Raw genomic sequence first — 25,552 nt, forward strand, 5'->3', positions numbered from 1 at the left:
AAAGACATATGTGCGTATTTACTTGTCTAGAGAGCTTACATGTGAGTCTTATTTGCATGGCTCGTCGAGATGAAATAAAAAAGTAATACGAAAAAAAAAAAAACAGCGCTCTTGCACATCTGGATGGCACCGCTCTCAATTATGTTTAAAAAAAAGCGAAGTCCGCACGCATGTCGTTGAAAAAAATAAAAAAAACAAGAAAAAAAAACACCGCGAGTGTGTTTGCATTCGCGTTCAGCGCCTGCCTATCTCTTATCATTTGGAACCATCGCGGATGTCGATCTTCATAGCGAATGATGCTGATCTACCTGGACATAGTGGCCGGGGCGTTTTCCTTTTTTTCGATATGCCTGGTGGGCTTCGTTATTTCCAAACTCTATTGATAAGACTTACATGTAGGCTCCTTAGATAATGCAAAGCACAGTTACGTCATTTTTTAAACTTTGCGCAGTTTCCTGAGAGCCCCGCGCCCCCTCCCATAAAGAAAAAAAAAAAGAAAAACGCACACACAAGACACGTAAAAGATAACGACACCACAGCGGGCACAGAAGGGTTGATTTGACGTGCGGATGCTTGCGTAGTGTCGCCTAGGCTTTACGGTGATTTAATGCCGCTCTGTGTCGGCAAGCCCTGCGTCAGTTCGCTGGTTGCGTTTGTGCCGCACTGGTTCCCGTATGCCAGGAGTATAGGCGCTGTTGAATATGAAATGCTTGATACAATTTTATCGGGAGATACTAGGCTCCTGTCCTAAACAACGGTAGAGTTTGTAGTCATAAATGTCTGTATCGTGTCGCAGCTTGGATTAACGGTGCGTGAGCTGCTCCGTTTAGGCATGCATCCAGCGCTACAGCATCGAAGGCGTGACACGGGGCCCATAATCCGGCATGGCATTGGGCACAGGGAACTGGGTTTTGCAATAGGGATACTCGAAATTACTACTAATCACCCACCGTGGTTGTGGCTTTGGTGTTGCGCTACTAAGCACGAGGTCACGAGGTGAATTACCGGCCGTGGCAGGCGCATTTCGATGGGAGCGAAATGCAAAGACACCCTTTTACTTAAACTTAGGTGCACGTTAAAGAAGCCCAGGTAGTCAAAATTAATCCGGAGTCCCCCACTACAGCGTGCCTCATAATGAGACCATTTTTTTGGCATGTAAAACCCAATTATTTAAAAAAAGTTAGTAATCAAATTTACCGGTTTTGTCTTGTTATGTTTTTGTCATGGTTTGTTTATATTATGATTATGTTCCTCCTTTTTTTAGTGCTTCCGCATTTTTTCCAGTGTTATAACATGAAATGCCACTTATTTTCCGCTTGTATATCAGTTTCAACAGTTCATTGCAATACACGTGATATCGGGCGTTATGAATTTGATGATCTGTCGTTTCTTTATTACATTATTTGTTCCTTTGACCACTTTATGGCAACGGTAACGAGTAGCTTTCTCAGTTGTGCATCCCCTTACGATAATTATGAAGAATGTGATGCCAGCCAACCCGAGACTATACTTTTCGTCTGACCTGCGCTCAGTTGTATTGGTGTAATCTTAGCCTATATGACGAGCCATAAGTCATTCACAGCTACTTTTGTGCAATGTATTTTGAAGTAAAGAACAAGCCGGAATTTAGAATTTGAAATCATATTTGCAAAACTTGTTTTACCTAATGTAATGATACGATAGCTGCGGTGATGGCCGGACGGTGCCAACGGAAAAGAAACTTTCGTGAACACTGGCCCTATAGCTTTATTCCGCGAGAACGTTTCTACTCACCTCGAACACTGTCGGTGAAATACCGAGGAGAAATGGCTGAGGACCGTAATATGCAATAGTTACCTCTTCCTCGTGTATCTTGGAAATGACATCTCCAATATAGTTGAAAAATTCTGTAAGAGGAAGAAAAAGGAACAATAGGTGGCTGTACCGTAATATATTGTTTCAAATGTAGGATGTTCCATATATCACTTATTTTGGGAATTTGACGTATCTTGCATTAACGTCGTAATAGTTTGGTGGCCCCAAATGCCACTCATAATGCTTAGAAATTCCTGAAAATATTATTCAGTAACAAAGGGAAAACAGTGACAAACCCGTGTCAAATAGTGCGCCAAAGAACTGATTTTAAACAAGCATCTCAAGCATGTGTATACAGGGTCGAAAGCGTGGCAGTTTGGGCGAGTTGGTATGTCATGAATTTTTTAGGCTTGTTGCGCAGCTCAGAAAGAGCAAGAAAGGAAGGAGGTAGGGGTAATGAAAGGGAACGGAAAACAGAGTGAGCTCACGCCCCCGAATACACGCAAAGTGCCTCGAGCGGCCAGTCGCGCGGCAATTTTGCGTGTATTTGCGGGCTTCTTTCCCACTCGGAAAAACACTTTTATGTAACACGTATTGAGCAACAGAAAGCTGTATCGGGAGTTTTTGATGTCGCTCTACAATTTTCTCATCGGCACTTTCCATCGAAATATAATATTTGAGAAGTTGATTTATTAATTAGGACTAGTTATCTAATTAGGCGGAATGAGAAACAATAATTATAGTATCTGCAAGCAACGGCAAACAACATTACCTTGGTTTTGTCCAGCTGCGTTGCATTCACATATTTTTTAACTCTGGCTGAAGTTAGCTGGGGCACCCTGTATATCTTACGCGACTACTGTGCAACCTTCGTCACTCCAACGCCCTCCGTAGTAGATCACAATCACACCCTCTGACTACTTGTTCATATCTTGTGCATGCCCTTTTGACCACGAACGCTCCCTCGACGCACCTCTTGCGTAAGAAAGCCTCCACGACGCGCAAGTTCCTTAGTGTTCCTCCATTGCACACACTTAGTGGCGATATATTCTTTAAGACGCAAGCTACTCTCACTTCAACAGGCCCGCGATATTTCCCGCCTTTATCCAGTGTGGAGGTACACGTTTCTATTCCGACAGTGGTTAAAATACGAAATTGAGTTCACTGTTCCCGCGCTTTCTACTACGCCGTCGTCGTCAAGCCACCTACTCATCCTCAGCTTCACCCTCGCCATATTGTTATACGCGTAAAGATATGGCAAAATAATTCACCAACGATTACGATACTCCGTAATGAAATTTGAGCCCAGCTATATACGTGGTTTCAATTGGCGATGTATTGACTGGCGTGGACAATCTCTCTCGTGCGGCACGTTGCAAACGGAGCGAAGCGTTGCAAACCAAGGAACACCCAAGCACAACGATAGCGGTGAGCATAGTCGGCGATTGTCGAAAATCTGATCTGTGGTTCAAGCGCGTCGACCTTTATACGTGAGTCGTCGAAGGTTCTAGTGTAATCGCTGGCGCCCACGTGGCTTCCAAAAAGTACTACACAATTCGCGTCGCGCATACAAACAGATTACAAATACTATGGCGCAATCTCGTAGTCTCGTGCGGCACTCTGCTTTTCTCCTCACCCTCAGGCCATACTCTTTTCCTCCGCTTCCAGCCTCATGCTTTCACTGTAGCCTCCTAATTCCACTTTCCTTCTCGCGCTCTCTTCTTTCATCTCCCGCTGCGTTCCACGTTCGCTTTCATCTTTCGCTGTGCTCGTTCACTCGGTTACGCCGAGGAAAGACGCCGAGGCACGCCGACGCTCAACGCAGGAATGGATACCTAAGAGCTGCGCTCATAAAACAACAACAACAACAACAAAAAAAAAGAACGTTCACCACTACCACTGAGGTTCGAGCTCATGCCGCTGCGGCAATGTGCGGTTGGAGGCCAGAATGCTAAAACCATAACGCTATCACGCAGCTTTTCCCCTTTTCATGCATGGAAAACAAAACTGAGAATATTATATCACATGGCCAGAGACTCACTCAAGACTTCTATAAGAACACACATGCGTCCAACGAGTACGTCCAGTTCAGCGGAAGTTCCTGCTCCGCATACACACTTCTTATACACTGACGTTTGACAATTTGTGAGTGATATTACGATCGACACGGACATTGACAGTGATGCCGCCTGCGCTTGTATTTTCAGACGCAGTGCAGGCAATACTGTAGTGGACGAAATCAACGTTAAGAAGTTATGCTTGAAACGAATCGATCATTCCCGCCGTTCCTGCCGCCGCTTCTGCTCCCTACACTCTTCGCAAGTTGCACTGCTGGGAGTGCCGATCGCGGCACGCTCTGCTTGCACTACGAAATCCCGTTCTATGCTCATCATAGATAGCTTTAGGATGCGAGGCCTAAAGGTTTTGCAGACCCAAAGAAATAGCGTCAGAGTCACTGGGCATGCTCGCGACGCAATGAAAGTCTACCTTTTGCGTCGGCGTCGCTATTTCACAGAAATAGCACACTGACCCAAACTCTATGCAAGCGTTTTGCGTCAACGAACATGGCGGCATCGATCGAAGCGATGGCTCTCGCCTCGTTTCACATTCGACCCCACTCCTCGTCAACATGCATTCATCAAAAGCAATGAACGATTTCGTAGGCTTTCGTTTTCAGTCATTTCACGTAAAAATCCGCCTCCATTGTACCCTATGAAAGTGGATGTACAGCGAAGCTATTGCCGACGTTAGACAAATACCACCGCCCCAACTGACATTAGACGACGTTAGCAACAACGAGCTGCCGATGTAATACTTTTATTTCGTTATAGTTATAACAATGGCCTTGTGGTCCCTGTGATGCACGGCGATGGGTTCGGCGACCACATTGGACATGTTCGCAGCCAAGACCAACTCCAGGCGCGATCTGCGCCGCGTTGTTGGTTGCGTTGTGTCGTGAAGCTGGGCCCCTTGCGCATGAAGTGCCTAGAGTTTGGCCGCACGCCGCTTATGGTCGTACTGCCGTTTCTTTTCCCTCTGCCATTGTTGCTGCTCACGTTGCTCCTCGGCAGACCTACGTATACGTGGCCTACCCACAGCGCAGCCGCAACGACACTGAAATCCGTTGCTAGGCTACTTCTCCTAGAAAAGGCTCCCCGCCATCTGTCATTGGGTTGCGCCGATTGACGTTAATCCACACGCCGCCAACTGCAGGTGCGCTCTGTACAGTGGCGTTAGCTCATATGCCTCCTTTTCCAGCTGCCGTTTGAGGTAGCTGTGTCAGAGGCCGCGGCCGCTAGGTGGCGGTACTGTTTTTGGACAGTGTTTGCCATAATGTCGACTACGGTCGCAGTAGACGCTTTGCAACAGATGCAATGGACAGAGCGCCCACACATCAAGGACAGATACATTGTCTGCACACGTACGTCTGGCGCGCACACACGTGTGCGGAAGTGCAGCATACATCCTCATTCTTCTAGGCCCTCCCCCTAGCTCTAGTGCCTTATTGAACTAACTGAATATTTTGAAAATAAATTGCTTCAGAAAATTCCTTAAGAACGACTTACAAGTTGCAGGCATGATAGCTTCAGATTGCAATTCGAATATACGAGAAAACATAACTATGTTACGCGGGAACTCAACGACAAAGTCATTTTCCACCTGCCGTTTGGGGTCTGTCTGAGTGACCGCAGCCGCCAGGTGGTGGTACTGTTTTTCGATGCGCACCAGCCGACGAAAAATCCCGATCAACTAGAAGCTAACAGCTTCACTGCAAAGAAAGGCAATGTTTCGCCAAAAAGGCGAAGTATCGATTGCGCTAGCAAATTAGTAGAAAGCTATACGAAGTAAGGATAGTAGTTTTATCGGCCGTTTAAACTTGTAAAATTCGCTTACCAACTAAATGAAAAAGCATGGTGTCACGCAAGCATAAGCAAACGTGAACACATCTCACTCTATGATCGCCGAAACTCGCTGTCAAAGCGCTGGTGTGAGGAAGCGTGGCAGCAGCAGCAAGCGAATTGACCTTCGTACTACCTCTCGCCCCAACGCGAACTTTCCCTTTTTCATAAAATCTACTACCACAACGCACCTCTTCACCCTCTTTGGATCCACCCTGCGCCTTATTTTTCAGCTCGTCGTGATCACGTACATAAAGTTAACGTACCCTGTCATAACACCGTCGCGTGCTCACAATCATTCCTTCCTAGGACTTCGGTCGACTGGAATAATCTACCTGCATCATTAGTAAGCGTCAGTGACCCCACTGTTTTTAAGAATGCACTAATCAACATAAAATAATGTATGGTGGCAGATGGCATAATCACGTATTTTTCGTGAACATTGTCTGCTTGCTAAAGTGTACTCTTCCTGTATTTTCATATAGAAAATCTCTGTTTTGGTTGTTATGAACGCATTACTAGTTTTTTCATATCGCTTTTGTTCCCTGCACTGTGAATTCCTTGAACTAATCCTGTATTTTTTACTCTTGGTATGTATTCTCGCCCCTACCCTCTGCAATGTACAATTATGTACCTTGAGAGTATCACAAATAAATAAATAAATAAATAAATAAATAAATAAATAAATAAATAAATAAATAAATAAATAAGCGACGAAAACACAGGGCACACTAAGCCATCAGCTCTCGGAGTACCCTGTCCCTATCGCAGATCGCTTTCAAGTTAGGACCTGCGCGATCGTGCCATACTCTGCAGCCGTGGAAGAAGAACGACCCCCTCCAACTTCCTCCACTCTCCCGGCGCCTTGCGCACGACGGAAGAGGTGCACTTCCTCCCCGGTTTGCTGCATTGCGCGCGCAAGTTTCAACTTCCATCGTCGGCTCACCCGCACACACTTTCACTCGCACATAATGCATACAACGCGCGGCGGCGATGTTATCGCCTTTGGACCTTATACGGAACGTCACGACGACGGCGACGGCAGAAATGCGCCGAGAGTGTCCATATAATTGCTATCGCAAAAAAAGGGGTTCAGCGGGAAATTATTGTTATTTCTTAGATCGGTAGCCAAACTTGTAGGGCGCCAGGGCTAACACAAACGCATCTAGTTGCAAGGCAGAGGCCCGTCTCGTTGCTAGGTCGGCCAGACGATTGAATTTGGAGCTTAACATGACAAAATTGATTATAAACACTGTACGGTAGTTCTCATACTTGTTAGTGATGAAACATGCATTGAAAGAACAATTATTTTGCTGTGCTTTAGATTAATTTCTGTTAAAGCATACTTTTTCGCTCGTCGAAGCACTGCGAGTGCACGGCGCAAAGAGCGATAGCTAAACCTTCTACTAAAACTTGTTCCTCTGACGTGACGCAGAGAGCGTCGGATCCTTTTACTCTTGTAGGTCATTTTTGTGTCAGTGTGTTATGCCTAATCTCCCCATGGCATATGGGCCATGACTTGAAAACAAAATCGCACAATAAAGGTGTCCCGCTGTGAGAGCCTGCTGTTGCTGCTGTCGCAGTAAATTAGTTCAGAGCCACATAAACGAGAAGAGAGGGGTTAACCGAGGGGCCCGATATTTATTATTCATATTATAAACACTGACACCAAGGACAACATAGGGGAAATTACTTGTGCTCAAGTAATTTCTCCTATGTTGTCCTTGGTGTCAGTGTTTGTTGGCTTCTCATGATATGAATAATAAATATCGGGCCCCTCGGTTAACCCCCTCTCTTCTCGTTTATTACATAACGAGGGTCTCGAATCCGCTAACATTGATGCCCTCAGGTAGCATGTGTGGGTTTATTGACCGGTTGCCTTCACCCAAAAAGATCACGTTCTCGTGATGTCTGCGGCAGAAAGGATGTTCCACATCGGCCGCTAAGGTCTGTGAATGGTGGCGCTGGCTAACACTCCCAGGGTTCTACTAGGAAACATAAGTACCCAAGAAAGTGATTGGGGAAACGGAGCCGCGGTAGCTCAATTGGCAGAGCATCGCACGCCAAATGCGAAGGTTGTGGGATCGTTCCCCACCTACGGCAAGTTGTTTCTACATCCACTTTCATTTCCATTAATTTATCATTTGTTTATTTCATTTATTAAGCACAAGTAATTTCCCCTATTTTGTTCTTGTTGTCAGTGTTTGTTGGCTTCTTATGATTCAGAGCCACATGAATTATTTGCACCTCATTCTTATTAATAGGTCTACTGATTTTTAATAACCTCTTTCTTGAAAATAAGGATATTGGAAATGAAAAGGCAGGGAGGTTAATCAGGCTATGTTTGCCTGGCTGCCATGCACTGGGCAAGGTGAAGAGGAAGAAAGAAAAAGAAGGAGGGAAGCAAAGGTCAGGGCCTGCACGCACACACATGCAGAGAAGTTCATCGTTCACCCAGTCACAAGCGGTGACCCAGTGAAGTTGAACGCTAGAGGACACGTTTTTTGCCACAAGTTAAAATACACACAATAGGAAGACACACGGAAGAAAATGCGGGTGGTAAAAACTTGCGACAAAAAAACATGTCTTTTAGCAAGCACCAACTAGACCAACAAGCCGTGAAGTTGAACGCGAACTGAAACCTGAGGCTGAGGTTTGGGTTCCGTTCATGCGCATTTCCGACACGCCACAAGAGCCTCTTCGTTTATTTAAATGAAATTGGAGGAAATTATTGGCACTTAGTGTGTCTGGCCTTTTCAATGCAACGGGGTGCTGGGTGAATAAAGAAGGTTGGCACGCGATGAAATCGTCCAGATACAATGAGGCATTTCTCGAGCATACACGGTACGCTCCTTTACGTACAGAAAGAGAGATAAACAAAAAAAATATATTACAGAAATCTCCACTGCGATGACATTATGTATGCGTTCCTAGACGATCTAAAAGAAGACGATGAAAAGAAGTAGCCAGGTGTGGCCTGCAGAAGTCCAGTCAGCGTGGCGTATCCAAGCGCCTACAGCTTGTTTACGCTTCGTCCCAACCAAGTCTTTTTCCGTACCTTGCGTATGCGTGCGTGAACTCATTTGGGCTTGCCGCTGCGTCAACTCGCCATCCTTTCCAATCTGCACGCGCGTCTGCGGTGCGCCAACCAGATGAGAGCTCACGCCGCTCTTCTTACACAGCGACCACCGCAGTGCGCTTTGCAGCAGGACATCGCATGTGGGCATTTAGCACCCGGCACAGTGCCTTGTAGCACGCTAGCACCTCCCACGCCGAGCTTGTTGGACAGTCCTCGAAGTCGGAAGATGTTGTTTGGTGCGACCATGGTTTTGTCGGCTAACACCTCGATGCAGCGACATCTGTGACGATGTAGATTTGTAGATTAATAAAATCTATAGATCTGTACATTCTGTAAAAATTCTGTGCAGGGATTCGATATTTATAGATTTGTAAAATGAATCTACTTCCCAGCGCCCATAACATCCACGTACCGTAGAGTGTCATAATGCGAATATTGAACGGAAATCTGGCGCTAGTGTCCGCGTGCGCCCCCAGCATTATGACTGCTTAGCTAGCAACGAAAGGGTTCGGCAAAAAAACGCGGTTTCTTAAACTTCAAACGTCTTGGCTTGGAACAGGGTGATGGATTTTGCTTATAATACATAGCCTATGCATTTAGCATTAAGCATGCTAAAGGATGTTTTGTTTATTCATATGGTAAAAATTATGCGACGAAATTGATTATTATTGAACGTAAATATTTAACTGCTGCGAAAAAAAAAACTAAGCGCCATGAGGCCGGACCGTAACGCTACTGAGTCATTAAAAAGAAAACAGCATTAGTAGCTGCAGTATGCTTTCTCAACGAATACATGCCAAACTGTCAAAAAATTCATTTGCCACAGTGGCTCAATATTTGCAGTGCCAAATTTTCCTCGCAGTATGAAACATACGCTTCAAAGAATACCGTTTCTTCACTAGTGCTAGGATCGCACTAGTCGATTCGTGATACGACCACCGGTGCCGATGGCTACAAGCGTAGCACCTGCGTATATCTAGCTGTGGCTGTAAAATTTATGGTGCCTCCTTTTCTACGAGTGCCTAATGAATGACAGATGTTCAAAAGAACAATTTGGAAAAGCTTTGGAAAAGGAAATAGAGTCAGCCACTGTTATTATTGAGACTCAGAAAAGAGGGATATACGCTGCTTTCCTAGGACTCTGGGGCCTCCTGGCTGTCAGTGGTGAATGATGCAGTTAGTCTTTGCGCGATATCCTTGGCACGCTATTTCTTAAACGAAACGCACCTTGCTATAGAATAACAAAAGAGGGCACAATCTTCAATACCGACACTTGTTTTGCACGGGCATGTTCTTTATGGATTTATTACAGACAGATCACAAACACGAAGATATTTGCAAATATTTCCTTACTTTCACAAAACCTTGCTAACGTAAATGTGATTAGTTAACGGCCGATGCTGAACAGCAAGAATGAAATTCATTTTCTATAGAGTACATCGTTTCTGGCCGGTTACTCTCCTTTCGTCTTTTCAGCCGTTAGTGAACGAAGCGAACATGTCTGCTGTTTCGGGATAAGGAACATGCATGTCCTACTTTATATTACTTTTTTTTTCTGCTACTTTACTCATTGTGGAATGGGCCAAGAGGTTATAAATGTCATAGCAACCATTAATGTTCATTATTCGGGGAAGACGAAGCGCTACGACTCTCACTTTGCTTTTTTTGAGTTGAATAGAAGCGCTGGAAAGGGAGGCAATGAGCTTCAACAGCCAAGTAGGTATATAGGTATTAAACTTTATTGAGGTCCGGAAGAATTTTCACTCCGTTTTTATAGGCAAGTGAAAAAAAAGTACGTCGCTCTAAATTACTGTTGGAGAGCAGGTAAGATCGTTCTAATTTAAATTTGATGAAGCAGTTATAATCTTAATCATACGCTTCCCCTTGCCCCACTTCCCCTCACAAAATAAAAAAAGAAGGAAATCCTAGCGCCCCGCTCTATTGATTCAAATCCAAAATAAATTTTGTCGGACACTTGTGTCATATACCTTGCTTGTGTGGCAGACAGCAAGATTAGTGTGACGTGGCCTGGTGATGCCTACTGACGCTGCATGGGACACATTATAGCCACTTAGAAATCACCAATTGCTGATCGCTGCATCTTTATGGATTTATTTTTAAAGTGCAGCTGTTAGACGCCCGTTCACGCAGCGAGCCTGGGCGCCGGACCGAGTGAACGAACACAGCGAAGGAAGAAAGACTGAACATGGAACGCAGCGAGGGATGAAAGACGCGAGGTGGAAAGCGGAGGAGAAACGTGCAGCGCAACCATAAGGCGGAAAACGGACGGAGGTAGGAGGGCATAGCGAAAGCGTGAGAAAAAAAGCGTAGTGCGGCGACGATGGCTAGGAGATGGTGCCACATGGCGTCGTCTGGGTGGTTTGTCAGCGGCGGCTGCTGTGAATCGCGTCCACGCGTCAGGCACGCGCTGCGTCTCGCGATTTCCAGATTAGTGAGGCAGTCGCGCCATACCTCGCTCTGTTCGCCACGTACCGCACGAGACAGATAGTCGGCGTCAGCCCAATATATCGTGAAATAAAAACTCATATACAACTGCGCTCAAATTTCGCATTAGGGAGTATCGTAATCGGCGAATTTTCTTTATTTAGAGAGGATTTGCAGCGAGGCATATGGGGAATATAAGACAATCAAATAAAAGCGTGTGACTCTGCACCTTTATGCATGCGGAGAAGTGACCTTGACGGCGTCGAGGATGCTTGATGCCTCAAGAATGTTCCGCACTAAAGAAAGTGCACTTCACTGAGCCACGAAAACTGATAAATACTTCGACTGAATGTGTTTTTGAGCGCTCTAGAAGTGCTACAAAACCCCGCCAAGTAGCATTCAAGCTGCACTTTGAGACTCAAGCAGCTGAAATGATGAGAGCTAGCCTTTGATATACACACTGGAGAATTCACTGTATACAACATCTCAGTCTATTAATATAGACGCGACAACCAGGATATAAATCCTGGTTGTCGCGTTACTCCCCCCTTGAAGCCCAGCATTGAGGCCTCTGAAACGAGGAGTTCAAGATACACTTAGAAATAATACTCGCACGTTTAACGGCTGTTTGTCTTTCGTGGAACAAAAACAGCTGATGAGAAAACGCCTGATGATGCGGGCATGTTGCTCAGTCTCGTTTCAAGATTGTCAAGACTAGAAGATGCGTATCAACGCATCGATCGTTCATTAATCGATCGTGCAGTACAGATGTGGATTTCATGGGGCAAGTGGGGCACTGGTGTTGTGCCATAAGGACACAACAAAGTCATACAGAGACTTGCGAAGACCACGGTAGGCAAAATACTATGACCAGCGTGAATTCAAGCTCGAGAAAGGGCGGCTGTGCGCGAATCAGGTACCAGCAGCAAACAGTCACCGGCAAAAATAGACGTCACTATTAACAGACTTGGTAGTTCATAGAAATTAAATTAAATTATGGGGTTTAACGTGCCAAAACCACTTTCTGATTATGAGGCACGCCGTAGTGGAGGACTCCGGAAATTTCGACCACCTGGGGATCTTTAACGTGCACCTAAATCTAAGTACACGGGCGTTTTCGCATTTCGCCCCCATCGAAATGCGGCCGCCGTGGCCGGGATTCGATCCCGCGACCTCGTGCTCAGCAGCCCAACACCATAGCCACTGAGCAACCACGGCGGGTAGTTCATAGAAATGACTCTTATCACTACAAAACCAACTCAGTTGGAAATCTGCGTTCATTTGTTCCTGTTCTTTCTTTCTATTCTGTATGGTTAATAACAATGGCGTCAGTAATAAGTAGGTAAGTGAAGGCACTAAACGAACAACAAGCCGCACAAGCCACAGCCATGCGGCGACAACGGGAAGATGATAATGACGCATACAGCGTGAAGCCAGGTTTCAACTGATTATGCAATAACTCGGCTTCAAGTGAACTTCAAGAAGTGGTTCACTTACAGAAACTTTTACTTCACCTATACATCCCTTGTTTTTGTGCAGTTGTGCAAAAGTGAGCCCGGTTAGCTTAAAACGCGGGAGCAAAAGTCTGCGAATATAACTAGTACTGCTTAGCGATGCTTCTGAGAAACTTTCGGGCATGTACATTCCGTGTGTAGAAACAAATGCTTTCCATGTGGGCGCGCTGGCATCCTTTCTTGTTGTCTTTTAATGGGCCTCGAATTGCTCTGGCGAGCGTAAAATGTAACGTTGTCGGTGCTGAAATGCTTTATATGTACATTCCTTGACTGACTTGTAGCTCTTTGTGGATGCACCCATACTCAGTTTCTCGAAGTACGCCATTCTTTGAATGCTCGCGCATCCTCTGTGCAGCCTCTGTATAGAAGTACAAATACCTTTTATTTGATTTGTGAGATATGCATGGTGCTGTGTTTTCGCGAGTTCTTTGAATCGAAATATACAGAAGTGGCGCTTTACGCGGTAAGAACGCTTAAACTGGGCTTCTTTTCACACAAGTCTAGAAAAATGATTACGTGTGGGTACAGTGATGCACCAAGAAATTCAATACACGGGAGAACAACGACGCTGCTTATATAACAAATATACAGTTTTTTTTGTTGGTGCAAAACGCAGCCAAGTTTTCTTTCTTTTTTCGTGCAGATGTCACTGGACTCAGTTGGCATTTGTTGGCGTTTGTTGGCGTTTGTTGTCTTAATACGACGCACTCGACTAAACTGCGATGACGCGCCTCTGTACATAAACTAGATCAACTGAAAACTCAATGGGAGAAGGCGTTTCATAGCAAAGCCTTCTAAAAAAATGTCAATAGACTTCAGCAATTCCTGCGGCTAGGAACAAGTTTACTTCGACAGAGGCTCTCACAGCGCTCGCCGCCTTCTAGCATGTATGCTTGCTTGATTGCCAACCTGCTCCTCAAATGATGGCTCTATTTTCACAAAATCAACTTCTCCTTTTTGATGGTCACAAGGCCGTCCTCATCAGCCACATAGCTGTTTTTTGCGCCCTCCGAAATAAATTGACAAACCACTCTCGGAATATACATGCGGCAAAAAGAAAAAAAGAAAGAGCGAGAGAACTTACAACATCGAGATGTTGCGCTAAGCGTGGCTCCCAACCGCACATTGCCGCTGGGGCATGAGTTTTGCTTATCTTCGCAATATGGGTCGACGGAGATTGAGGAGGTGGCCTGAGAACGGGAGTATCGGAAAGGACGGACGGATGCAGTCAGGAAACCCAGTTTCGTGCTTTTGACTGCTCTCGCACTAAATGATCCTTTCTACGACACGGCTCGCTTAATGGGACGCCCCTCTATGCACGGGGGCTTATACTGCTCACGAGCGAACTCTTCGATGCGGTAAAGGAAATCTGCTGCGAATGCCGGTTGCCATGGGCTGTTGCGTTACACATGTGCTGGCGGCTTTGCGAAGTAGGGGTCGGTAGTAGAGCTACGAGGACTATGTTCAAACAAGGTTGTGATTGTCTTGAAAGTGTGCGGAGTATGCTAGCGCAAGCTATATACGTGCCTGCCAGATCCCAACGCCTTCCTAGAAGCAAGAGTGAAATAGCGCGTTGGGGCGGAGACGAGACCTTAGCGATAGTGTTATACGCACCCATGAATGCTGGGACCATTACTGAGGCCTATATTCCTCCAGGATGCCCAGGCCTGGATGAGACTAAATTTTTTCGAGTTATAGCGCTACAGAGTTTCATGTGGCTGTCTTTTCTTTCATCCCTTATCATATATCGTACCCGGTTATGCACGCTATTACTGCAACTAATGCTGACCTCGCCAGTTAGCGTTACGCTTCCTCTCTTAATACCTAGATATCTGTTGCTGCTTGATCTGATTAACACGCGGATAAAAAGAAAACTGCAGTGAGCTTAAGTGTAACTGAATCTTAAATGGCATAGCGCGAAACACGGAAAACCAAGACAGAAAAGAAGCCTCCGTGTTTCGTTCTCTGTCATTGTGTTCCGCATTTCCCACGGTTGAACCTAAAGTTATCACCAAATATTTTTTGTGTCCACGAATTATATTTTACGCGTGAATCATGAGGCAGTAGCGGACAACTTCAAAATTTAGTGTGAACGTTTCAATAGTTGAGAAGAAAACGATCATTCTTTGACGCCCAATGGTACACTATCGTCGAATAGAAAAGGAATATTTAGCAAGCAGCTTAATGAAACTGATATTACTAGAGGCATTTGCACCTGGACAAGCTTGTATTTTGGTAATTGCACGTGCTACAACAGGCACGTGCAAACTGTTGGCGATGACACGAGCAGAATAACGAAAATCCTAGGTTAAACATGTGGGCCCCTTAATGGCGAACTGCACATCCGTCGCGGGTCGGCCCGGCATTGCACTATTTTCGGGATCGGCCCACGTATGGGGAGTGCTTAACGCCTGCTTCACCTCCGCCGCGGGTCGGGCCGGTATTGCACTATCTCCGGGATCGGCCCATGTATGGGGAGTTTCCTTCTTACGACACGAAAATTTCCTTGAATGGTAGAGGTATACAGCTTCGCTGTAAAAATTAAGTGCCCCTTTCGTCACCATATTGCTCGACACCTACAAAAGAACAAAATTCGCAATATCACTGAGAAACGCTACATCAGTAGAACACAGATGTCCAAAGAAAGAAATCGGGCAATGTGAACAGAGAAAAAAATAGATATTTGAGATTTACTGGTTCGTCTATTCAATTCGAGTACAGAAAGAGAGTCATCAACTGGTAAAGTAAATATAGGCGAGAGCGAAAAAAGAACACACACACACACACACTCAGAAAGCCGCTTGTGGCAGAAAAAGAACTTAACATAAACTATAGCCCGTATGCAGTACAGGAATCGGTGTTTCTTATTTGCCCACCACTCTTTGGGTACAGACGCGTGCTAACCTATAATCTTAAAAACGCTTTCGTAATGGATCTTTTTCGCATTTGAATGACAAGATACTCACTCGCTGTGATGGGAAGATCCCTGTCCATTTGGCGCAACGCGATCCAAGTATCGAGCAGCAGAGAGAAAGGCCATCTTTCCTCCACGTGTGGCACTTTTCGCAGGTAGTAATACATACGAATCCATTGCAGCGCAAGTCTTCCGCACAAGAACAAGATTATCACTAATGCAATGGTGGCTGCGATTTTTCCGATAGCGAGAAAGTATTGCATGCTGAGCAGGCAGGCCCACTCCTTATAAGTGGTTTACGATTCTGTCAAAGAGGAGTCTGAAAAGTAACGGCTTGGACGCTCTTTGAAGCCCACCTGAGCAATGGATGGCTTCCTCAGAGGCCCGCAAATTCCGCTAGCGGACAGCCGGGTGCACTGCGGAGAACGGAACGTAGATGCAAGGACGGTTTCCATGTCTCCGCATATTGGATTGGAAGCCAGCGCCCCTCTCATTTGCCACACAATTGATCCCGCACGAGTGTTCATTCGTCCGTGAATGTCCCATGTCTGCGTCACAGCGCTGCCCCCCCTTGCTTCCGCCTCGCCGTCATGACCGCCGCTTTTGGGATTTTCCGAGTTTCTTCCGCCGGTAGACCAAGGCAACTTGTTGAAGACGCTTGCTTTGCTCGCTTCTCTTGTGTTTAGTGGAAAGTGACGACTAAGATGATAGCGTCGACTATCCACCGCAGTGTTTGGATGGATACGAAGGTCTGCGGGGAGCACGAGGTCACGCGTTCGAATCCCTGTTGCGGCGGTTGCATTGCGATGAGGGAAGAATTCACCCCCTCCCCTCTTATGACGTGATATCACGGTCTAACATTCTTTCACACGTGAATAGCTTTACCCATCGCGAAGACATTTGAGGTTGTATCATCTACGTGTGGTGCTAAGAATTCGCTTTATCACAATTAAAGGAGATTGAACAAAAATTTACCTCTGGAATAAAACAAGAGAGAAAAAAAGAGAAATATCAATTGTGCGTCCTGATTATTATTTTTCTTTGTGTGTGTTTGTTACCTTTTCTTTTACGCTAATGATAATGGTTATTTGTCTCGAGTATATATAGGATGTGTGTACCTGGAATCTTTCCTGCATGTCTTGCACTGACAGACACCACTTTCAAAGGGGCTATTATTTTATGGCTACAGTTGCCTCAGGTTTCTGACATTCCTATTATCGGTGTAGAGAAATGTAAAGAAATAAGGAGGCTGCCACACTTATTCTAATTTTATTGGTTGACAGGAAGTCACCGCAGACTGTCACTGAGCGTGTTCTTGCGGATTTTGAGGTTTTCTTGGGGTGAGCTTTATTTCAAGTCCCTGTGATGGTCTGAGAACTATGCCAAGTTCCAGTTGTAACTCCTCTTCGCGAAGCTTCGAGTGAACCTCGAAATGACGCATAAGTTGAGCGACGACAACCTTCGCTTCTTGCACGGCAAAACGCTGACCTGGAAATAGTTTGACGCAATCAGCACATAACGATTCCGGTGGGACATATGGCGCGCAAATTAGGCTGCTATCCTCGTGTGACAGTATAAACGAAGCTAAATCATCGGCTTATAGGTAATAACGAATAGGAAAAGTAACATATACATGTTTTTTATTTTATATATAAAGAAAGTCCGCTTCAGCATTCGGATATCACGTTGAGTAGCCGGTGTTGCGCGACATATCTTTTTAGTCCATCAATGAAATAAGTCGACAGCGTGACTTCAATTTGTTTCCTGCTCAGCTACTGATTTGTTCTATTCTACGTCTCGCTCTAAATGCAGCATTGGATAAACGAGAGTTTGTGCCAGCGACTCCCCTCCTAAGCCCCTTCAGTAGCTGATAAGAGCCATAGCGCGCGCAAAATAACGCCGTTCTAGAGAAGAAAAAAATGCCACTCCTTAGCCTTATTGTTTCACATCTAAAATAATAGAGCAAGCTTCAATACGTTTTTACGAGTCAAGATAAACAGCCTAATGACGTGTAGCTACTAATGGTTCATAATCACAAAACTTAAGGCCGTGGCTGTGATGTGTCCCGACAGAGAGGACAGAGAGGACAGAGAGGACAGAGCGGACAGAGCGGGCAGAGCGACAAAGCCACCGACGAAAAGGAGGCCCAATTGGCGCTCCTCTACTAAGCACAGCGAGCTGCTGAGGCCAGTGGAGCCCTGAACTAGGGGCCCCACCCACCTGCTTTCCCAGTCCTTTCCTTTTAGAATAAAGTTTCTCAATTAAATTTTATACTCAAGGCTTTTTTTTCTAGTAAAGGTGGTTCAAGTTGCTCTCGCGGTGATTGTCTCTTTTTCTTTTCTTGCTGTCAGCGCTTCGGTTGGAAGTACGGCGTAGTCTTCTCAAACCATTGTTAGTTTCCAAGGCCGCGAGATGAAAAAGAGTGCTAATACCTATGCAGTTCCTTGGTCCACCAAAGAAAGGCATGTAGGCGTACTGTGGAGGACGTGAAACTTCACTTAGAAACCTCTCGGGTGTGAAACAACTTGGATTCTTGTGGAAACGGGGGTGGCGATGCAAGAAATAGATGAGAACCAAGGCCATTGTTCCCTTCGGTATCAGTTGGGTTCCTGTGAAAGGGTAATGCAAAGTTCTGGGTGAAAATAACGTACCTGACTATAGCTACTTGCTTCGACAGTAGTTTTTTTTTATGCTTGCACAGTACCAGTAAAACGTAACTCCCTGTCAAAAAAAAAAAATAACAACACCAAAAACATATTATGCATCAACAGCCGGCCGTTGCCGACAACGTGGACTTGTATTTATGGAACCAATAGACTCCAAACAGGTAAGTTTGCTGCTCAGAGTGTGATTCCTTTTGTAAATCGCACCACGGACAGAAACAAACCTGGTTGAACAACATCGAAAAAAAAAATTTAATTTTTAGTTTTGTAGAGATATCACCTGATCGGCTCGTACGCTGTTTTTCTGTTCTTATTTTGTCGCGCTGATCACGAAGTGTGTGCTTTAGTGTGGGAATTATGTCGAAGGGCACTTTATGACGGTCACGTAAAGGCTTGTTACTTTAGCGCATGAACTATTTCTCAAGTATTTTCTGCATGCCACTCTGGCGTTGATTTTCATTGACTAGTTTTCGTTTTCAATTTACAGCCAGAGTAGAGAAGAGCAGCCGGCGCCTTGGGTGCCATCATCTCTTACATTGAATTAAGAACAACAGCAACGTTTTGATATTTCTCACGTGAGCCTAGAGTTCTGGGAAATAACACATACCTGGAACTTCACAGTGAAATGGCTAACATTACTGGACCTCGATATTTTAACCAGGCTAATCAAACTATGAATCCATTTTCTTTTATTGATTGTTTTGATGCATGCTGCGAGGGGCTGACGGGGCGGTTACAAGTGCAGGTGTCTCGTCGAATGTGGAAAAAAGAAGAAAAAACCGCGCTGCTCTATTTACGGAGCCAACAGGGTTTGTCGTCGTTCTCTACATTGTGTGCTGTCACTGCACCGCAATTTAATATGTGCAAAATTTTAGGTGCCACGGTCGCGCCACTCGCAAAGCCACGTTCAAAGTTTCCCCAGTCTGGACTCAGTGAATATTCCCAAGTATACATATTGTAAGATAGCGGTCAGTGTGTTTGTAGTAATTCTTTCTAAAGCGCACTTTTTTTCTTTGCATGTTTGTGATTCTTTTTTTCCGACTGCAGATTACGTTGATTACTTTTTCTTTCCCCCAACCTCAATATTGTTGTAGGCCTACGTATACGCTCTCAGCTATGCATATGCGCGCATATTTATGCGCATATATATGTGAACGCGCACGCTACTTTCCTTTAAAATAACGACTTCTCAATGCAAAGAAATACAGTGGTCAATAATCAGCTGATCTTAGAGATGCATGGCATCAGTGTGCATTGTATATCGATTTAGGTCCTTGATTTTTGCAGTTACTAACACACATTTACGTATAAAACAGCTTGACATGCGACGCTTCCAGAACAGGACACTCTTATACCTATCCAACTTTCTCAATGGTCTTCAAGTAGACCTCCAACTACCCTATCGCTGCTTATTTTTATACCTGTAAAAGTAAGCTTCATCTAATGAACTTCAACCACTGTGTTCAGCCGAATGTCACTGCTGCCATATTATCATTTGCGTGCACAATGCACTTGTCCTAAAATGACATGCGAGCTACGGGCACAGGGCGGTTTTCATTGTGCAGAAAGTAGGCTCTTTCCTCAGCGCCTGCCTTTTCTGATACTGAGGCTCCGTACCTTGAAGAGAAATAAATAAATCTATATCTGTATCTGTATTTAGGTTTATTGAACATAAATCCCCACGTCATTGTCTTATGAGCCGTAATAAAGATTGCATAGCCAACAGCTTTTTTAATGTCAGGGACTATATGAGGTATATAAAGAAAGGTAAAGTGAGTGGCTCGACTCTTGTTTGACAACGGCGAAAAGGTGAGAACTGAAAAGAAGTGCATTCCCGCAATAACGTTAAACATGCATCGTCCTTTAAGCACATCGCTAAAGCTGTAATGGAGCTGCGCTCTCTCTGTAGCCAGAGCTCAACTGAGCAACACAGCAGCAGTAGTCATCACACGAATCTCGTCTCGTATTTTGAACAAACTATAGTGAAATGTGCATGCGGCAGTCTGACGTGACTCTAACGTGACTGTATTAGTTCTTACCAATTTTCATATCCTCTTCTATGTAACGTCCCATGATAGGAACCGATGGATAAAGCCGCAATGTTTCCTGGAAGAAAAGGAAAAGGAATGGTCCTTCATTAACCACCTTCATTTGTTAGAAATGAAAGAAATCGTTATTAAGACGCGCACTTGAATCTTGAGGGTTCTGGAAATTATCATCGACAGAACATGTTCTTGCAAATCATGAAGAGTTTTATGGATAAGAAATAACGCGAACAAAACAAACAAAATGAGTGCAAGCTAAGAGCGCAGCTTCCATACCTTTATGATGCAGCTCAGATACCTCATGCTCCTCAAATCATCAGTAGTTACAGGCCGGTGTACGTCATCTCCGAAAATTCTGTCGATCTCATTATGTAACGCAACTTGAACATCTCTATAGTTTCCCAGCAGGTAAAGGCAGTAAGAGGCTAGTGCAGCGGTGGTATCATAGCCCTTTTAAAGAAAGAAGAAAGAAAATGCTTTATGTAAACTTAGTCAAACAATTTTAAGCAAAAAATTAACGCTGTTTCTTCCACTCGCTGATTGACTAGCGGCTCTGCAGGGGCAATTCACCTATCCACCGACATTCAACGAAGGTCATTCATTGTCACCGAGGTTTCAAATGCCCGGCCATTGAATTATAGTCGCTTGAAAGTGAATAAATTGCAGTTTCAGCCAAACCGGAAAAAATTTATTTTGTTCTTGATATTACGAAAATACTTTCCACCGAAGAAAACATCGAAGATATAAGCATTACTTAGGAAAAGCAGCTGGTATACAACCGACACCGCAAAGGCTAAACGGAGCTGAAAGCCTGTTGGCAATTCACCGCTGACAACCGCTGAGCTATCGCTGAAATACCTGTAGCCCTGCTTAATGCTTTGTGGTACAAGCATAGTATCCTCTGCATTTGCCTACAGTCGACGCAGTTGCACAGAAATAACTAATACTTCAAATGTACTTATAAATGAATGAATGGAAAAGTATTCAAATATTTTTATTACAAACATAGTAGCGGTTTTGGAGCTAAAAGTTGAGGTCTGCAACTAGTGCAGAGGCCCGGAAGTCAGACACGAAGCAGGCCATGACATCATGGCACACACGGTGCCAAACATCGATGTGCATACTTGAGCATAAACATAGCATTAGGTAACAAAGTAATAAATACTGCAACAATAAATAACACAATATAATATGTCATACAGATACTATTTTAATGTATATTAAGCTAATTGCGTAAAAAACATATAAGAATAATACAGATGTCACTTGAAAGACACACACGTACATATATACAGGGTTCAATAAAACTTGGTGCTGGGCTAGTTGATGATGCATTCTTTGAAACTGATGGTAGCGCTAAAAGGGACGAGCACACGGTGAAAAGACAACACGACGACGAGGGATCCCTCGTCGTCGTGTCGTCTTTTCACCGTGTGCTCGTCCCTTTTAGCGCTACCATCACTTTCAAAGTATATACAGGGTGTTTCAGCAAACAATTTCGAAAATCTTTAAAAATTGCTTGTGGCAGATATCACAATTCTAGTTCATGAGCTGGTCTACTCGAAGCGGCGGACAATACTTGCACAAAAAAGTGAGGTACAATATCGACTAATTAATAAAGAAACACTAATTAAGTTTTTAGCTAATCACATTATGGCCCATATTGCAATTTACAAGTTATAGCCGTGAAGTTCGCAAGGGGGATTCACTTGAAACGAATTTTCAAGATGACTCCTGTTTCGAGATATACATTCCCGAACTTTGCGGAGAAATGCTTAGCGTTCCAGTTAATTTGTTAACAAAACGTCGTTTCATGCACTGAAGCACACATGTAACTGGAACACCAATGCATTTCTCCGCAAAGTTCGGGAATTTTTATCTCGAAACTGGTGTCGTCCTGAGAATTCGTTCTAAGTGGATCCGCCTTGCGAAATCCAGTGCTAGAATTTGTAAATTGCAATATGGGTCATGAGATAATTAGCTAAATAGCTAATTAGTTAATTATTGTTACTAAGTCAATTTCGCAATTCAATTTTTTGTGCAAGTAGTGTTCGCCGCTTCGAGTAGACCAGCTCATAAACTAGAATTGAGCTCCACAGGCAGCCTTTAACAAATGTTGAAAGTGTTCGCTTAAACACCCTGTATATACGTGCGTGTATATATATATATATATATATATATATATATATATATATATATATATATATATATATATATATATATATATATATATATATATATATATATACATATATATATATATATATATACATATATATATATATATATATATATATATATATATATATATATATATATATATATACATATATATATATATATATATATATATATATATATATATATATATACATATACATATATATATATATATATATATATATATATATAAGTGTGTGTGTGTGTGTGTGGTTATAAGGTGGTCTAGTAATCATGGACTAAGGGAGTTGGAAAGCGTTCTTGGTGTTAGAGCCCGAAAACACTAGCAAAAGATTCATAGCCTAGCACTGTAAGTTTACTTTTTAACTGAATGCTTATTAGGAGGACGGGATCATTTAATGTGAAAGGGGAGAGGGGGATATTGCTGAAGATACAGGCAAAGAACCGCAGTGAACCAAAAGTGATAAATAAAAATTGAAGTGGCAGAGATGCAAACGAACACTTTGTGGTTAAGCAGATATGCGCGTGAACTTCCGTAGTTCAAAAAAAAAATATATATATCTAGGAACGCCAGCTCACGTCTCGCTGTTGCGATAGACGCATCGATTACAAATACTGTCGCTTGCATTTCTGTGCGGTAGGCTTGTATAACTTTGCGGGAGAGTTGACCCGTGTGCTTCTTTATATTTAAGAAATAATTGCGCAGGCACTATCGACGATGCTTGTAAATGTAAGCAAATAGCTATAACGCTTCATTAGAAATTCGTTCGCTTCATTAAAGGACTGACGCGACTAAAGGCTTATATTTCTCGCAGTGTGGACATTTTGCCATTAACCGTTAGCCAGCACACCTGTAGCGGTGCCGCAGCAGCCGCAGGGGCAGAGGGTCGCGATACAGGAGCGCTGTCCTTATAGAGTGCTCCACCAAAGCATTTAGACGACCCAAAACTCCGGCACGACGGCACGTGGCTGTTCGTTTACACCCACAACTCAGACGGCCTTGTTATGAAGGCCTTTCTACTACGGAGCTGAGTTCTACTTTCACATTGTCGCATGATTAGCCCTCTTCCCAGTCTCCGCAGCAGCCCTGAATGTTTAATGAAACTTGACAAAATATTTATTTTGCCATTTCAAATACCACATCCCGAACGCGCATGGTGCGGAGAACTACGTTCACGTGTGCGATTTTTTTTTTCAAATTTGTTGTGTTTACTGATGGCGCTCGGGGCGACTGACGCGCGCCGCCGGCCTGTTGCCCGGCAGCACGTGGCCTGTGCAACGGCGAACGTGTATCGGCCGGGAAATTTCCAACCAGCGATAACAAAATTGGGAGAAAGCGCGAAAGACGGATCTTCACTTTAGAAGATTCGACTGTTGTTGGCTAAATAGAGACTCGGTGTGTCTCTTAACTAATTAGTTAACGCGTCTTTAATACTAATGTTGATACGACGAGGTTTTCCGCGAGGAGACCGTCTTGCTCCTCTACCACCAGGCCGTGAAAAAACGAGAGTCCTCTTTTCCAGTACTGAAACAGGACAAGGAAGGAAAGAGACAGAAAATGAGGTTAAGGCGGCGGTTGCACGAATGTTTCCTATTCATTAGTTAGAATTTACGCATCATTCGTGACCACTCACCGATTACACAGTGAAACCAGAAGATCGGTAAATCAGGGATAGTAGTGCCTCAACGCATATAAACGTATAGCCAGACCTGAATAACGATTCTTATAAGCGTGCTTAAGCATATATAAAACGTTAGACATATCATTTATTGCTTATACATAATTTAGACTGATTGATTTCGCCCACATCTAAATGGATATACGTATAAGTTCCGAAAATGTTTTTGATGGGTGATTACTCGGTGCTTTATAAGTAAATGGGCTAAAGAACGATCTCGGTGCCTACTTTACTTTATGTCTTGGAGATTATTGAACGATCGTTGAAAATTAAAGCACATTTGCTTGTGGTGATGCTTTTGCACTTGACAGTCAAATAGCTTTCAGTGTACTGCTCATTTTCGTTACTTGGTTAAGCTTGTGCTAGTAGGCCATGAAGTCCAATTTAGCTGTAAACACAGAGTCAATCGTTTTATTCGTTTTGTTTTATTTATTTGATATTATTAAAAAATATACAGGATTTGTAGACATCTTGAGCTAGATCTCAGCGTATGATACACTGATACGAAGTTAGTACGTATAGGACATTCTTAGTACATGTCCAGATATGCGATTTGAATGTTTTGTTCATTTTGAGCTCAACTGTCTGTCAACGACTTCAGCAGATTAAAGTTGATGTCCAGAATTCGTGCAGGCGTGTGAAAAATGACATTACAAACCTTTCACCATTAAATGGAAGGCTACTTACCGCGGCAAATATTGTGACTGTTTCGTCGAGGACTTCCTCCTCCGTGATTGATCCGTCCTCCAAATGCATTTGAAGAAGGATATCCAAGAAAGACCCTGTGTAGTCCTTCTCGGCGCCTTTGGCCTTCAGTGCCTCCTTTCTTTTCCGCATTATCTGTAACAACAGCGAAGCCATGCGTGTCACGTGGCTTATCTTAGACAAAGGTGGTCTCATCATGCCTCAGCAACAAGAACACTGTACGTCTTTTTATTCCTGCATGGTCAGTTACAGTCTGTGAGGCCTGTAAAATCGATATTCCAGCATTTTATAGTGCGCTTGCGGCTTTGTTTTTTAATGTATGATATTTAGAAGATGTTGGTGCCTTTATGTAGTACCGCCAGCTGATTTTCACGTAGAATTAAAACGCATAGAAGTACAAGAACGAGGAGGCACTGGACAAAAGAAAGGTAACCGGAATAAAATGTCGCGTAAAGAAGAATAAAACATAAGGGCAGGTCACATATACGCACTTATGACAGGTAAAAAAAAGGCATAACACACTCTCATACGGTTATACTATAAGTAGCTTCCGACTCTCACTTGACTGCATGGATTGTTATCAATTAGCAGCGCTATTTCATAAACACAACGCGACAAAGGGTCAAGCACGAGA

At 43.9% G+C, this 25,552-nt stretch overlaps 1 non-coding gene and 1 pseudogene across 1 annotated transcript; one reads left to right on the forward strand and one right to left on the reverse strand.

Annotated features, from left to right (window-relative positions):
- Positions 1 to 844: 844 nt before the first annotated feature.
- LOC140218384 (cytochrome P450 4V2-like) lies at positions 845 to 25,050 on the reverse strand (annotated as a pseudogene).
- Positions 7,724 to 7,796, forward strand: TRNAW-CCA (transfer RNA tryptophan (anticodon CCA)). The gene has a single exon. It is a non-coding gene; the product is annotated as a tRNA-Trp (tRNA).
- Positions 25,051 to 25,552: the final 502 nt, after the last annotated feature.

The sequence above is a fragment of the Dermacentor andersoni genome, chromosome 1 (genome assembly GCF_023375885.2).
Source record: "Dermacentor andersoni chromosome 1, qqDerAnde1_hic_scaffold, whole genome shotgun sequence".
NCBI lineage: Eukaryota > Metazoa > Arthropoda > Arachnida > Ixodida > Ixodidae > Dermacentor > Dermacentor andersoni.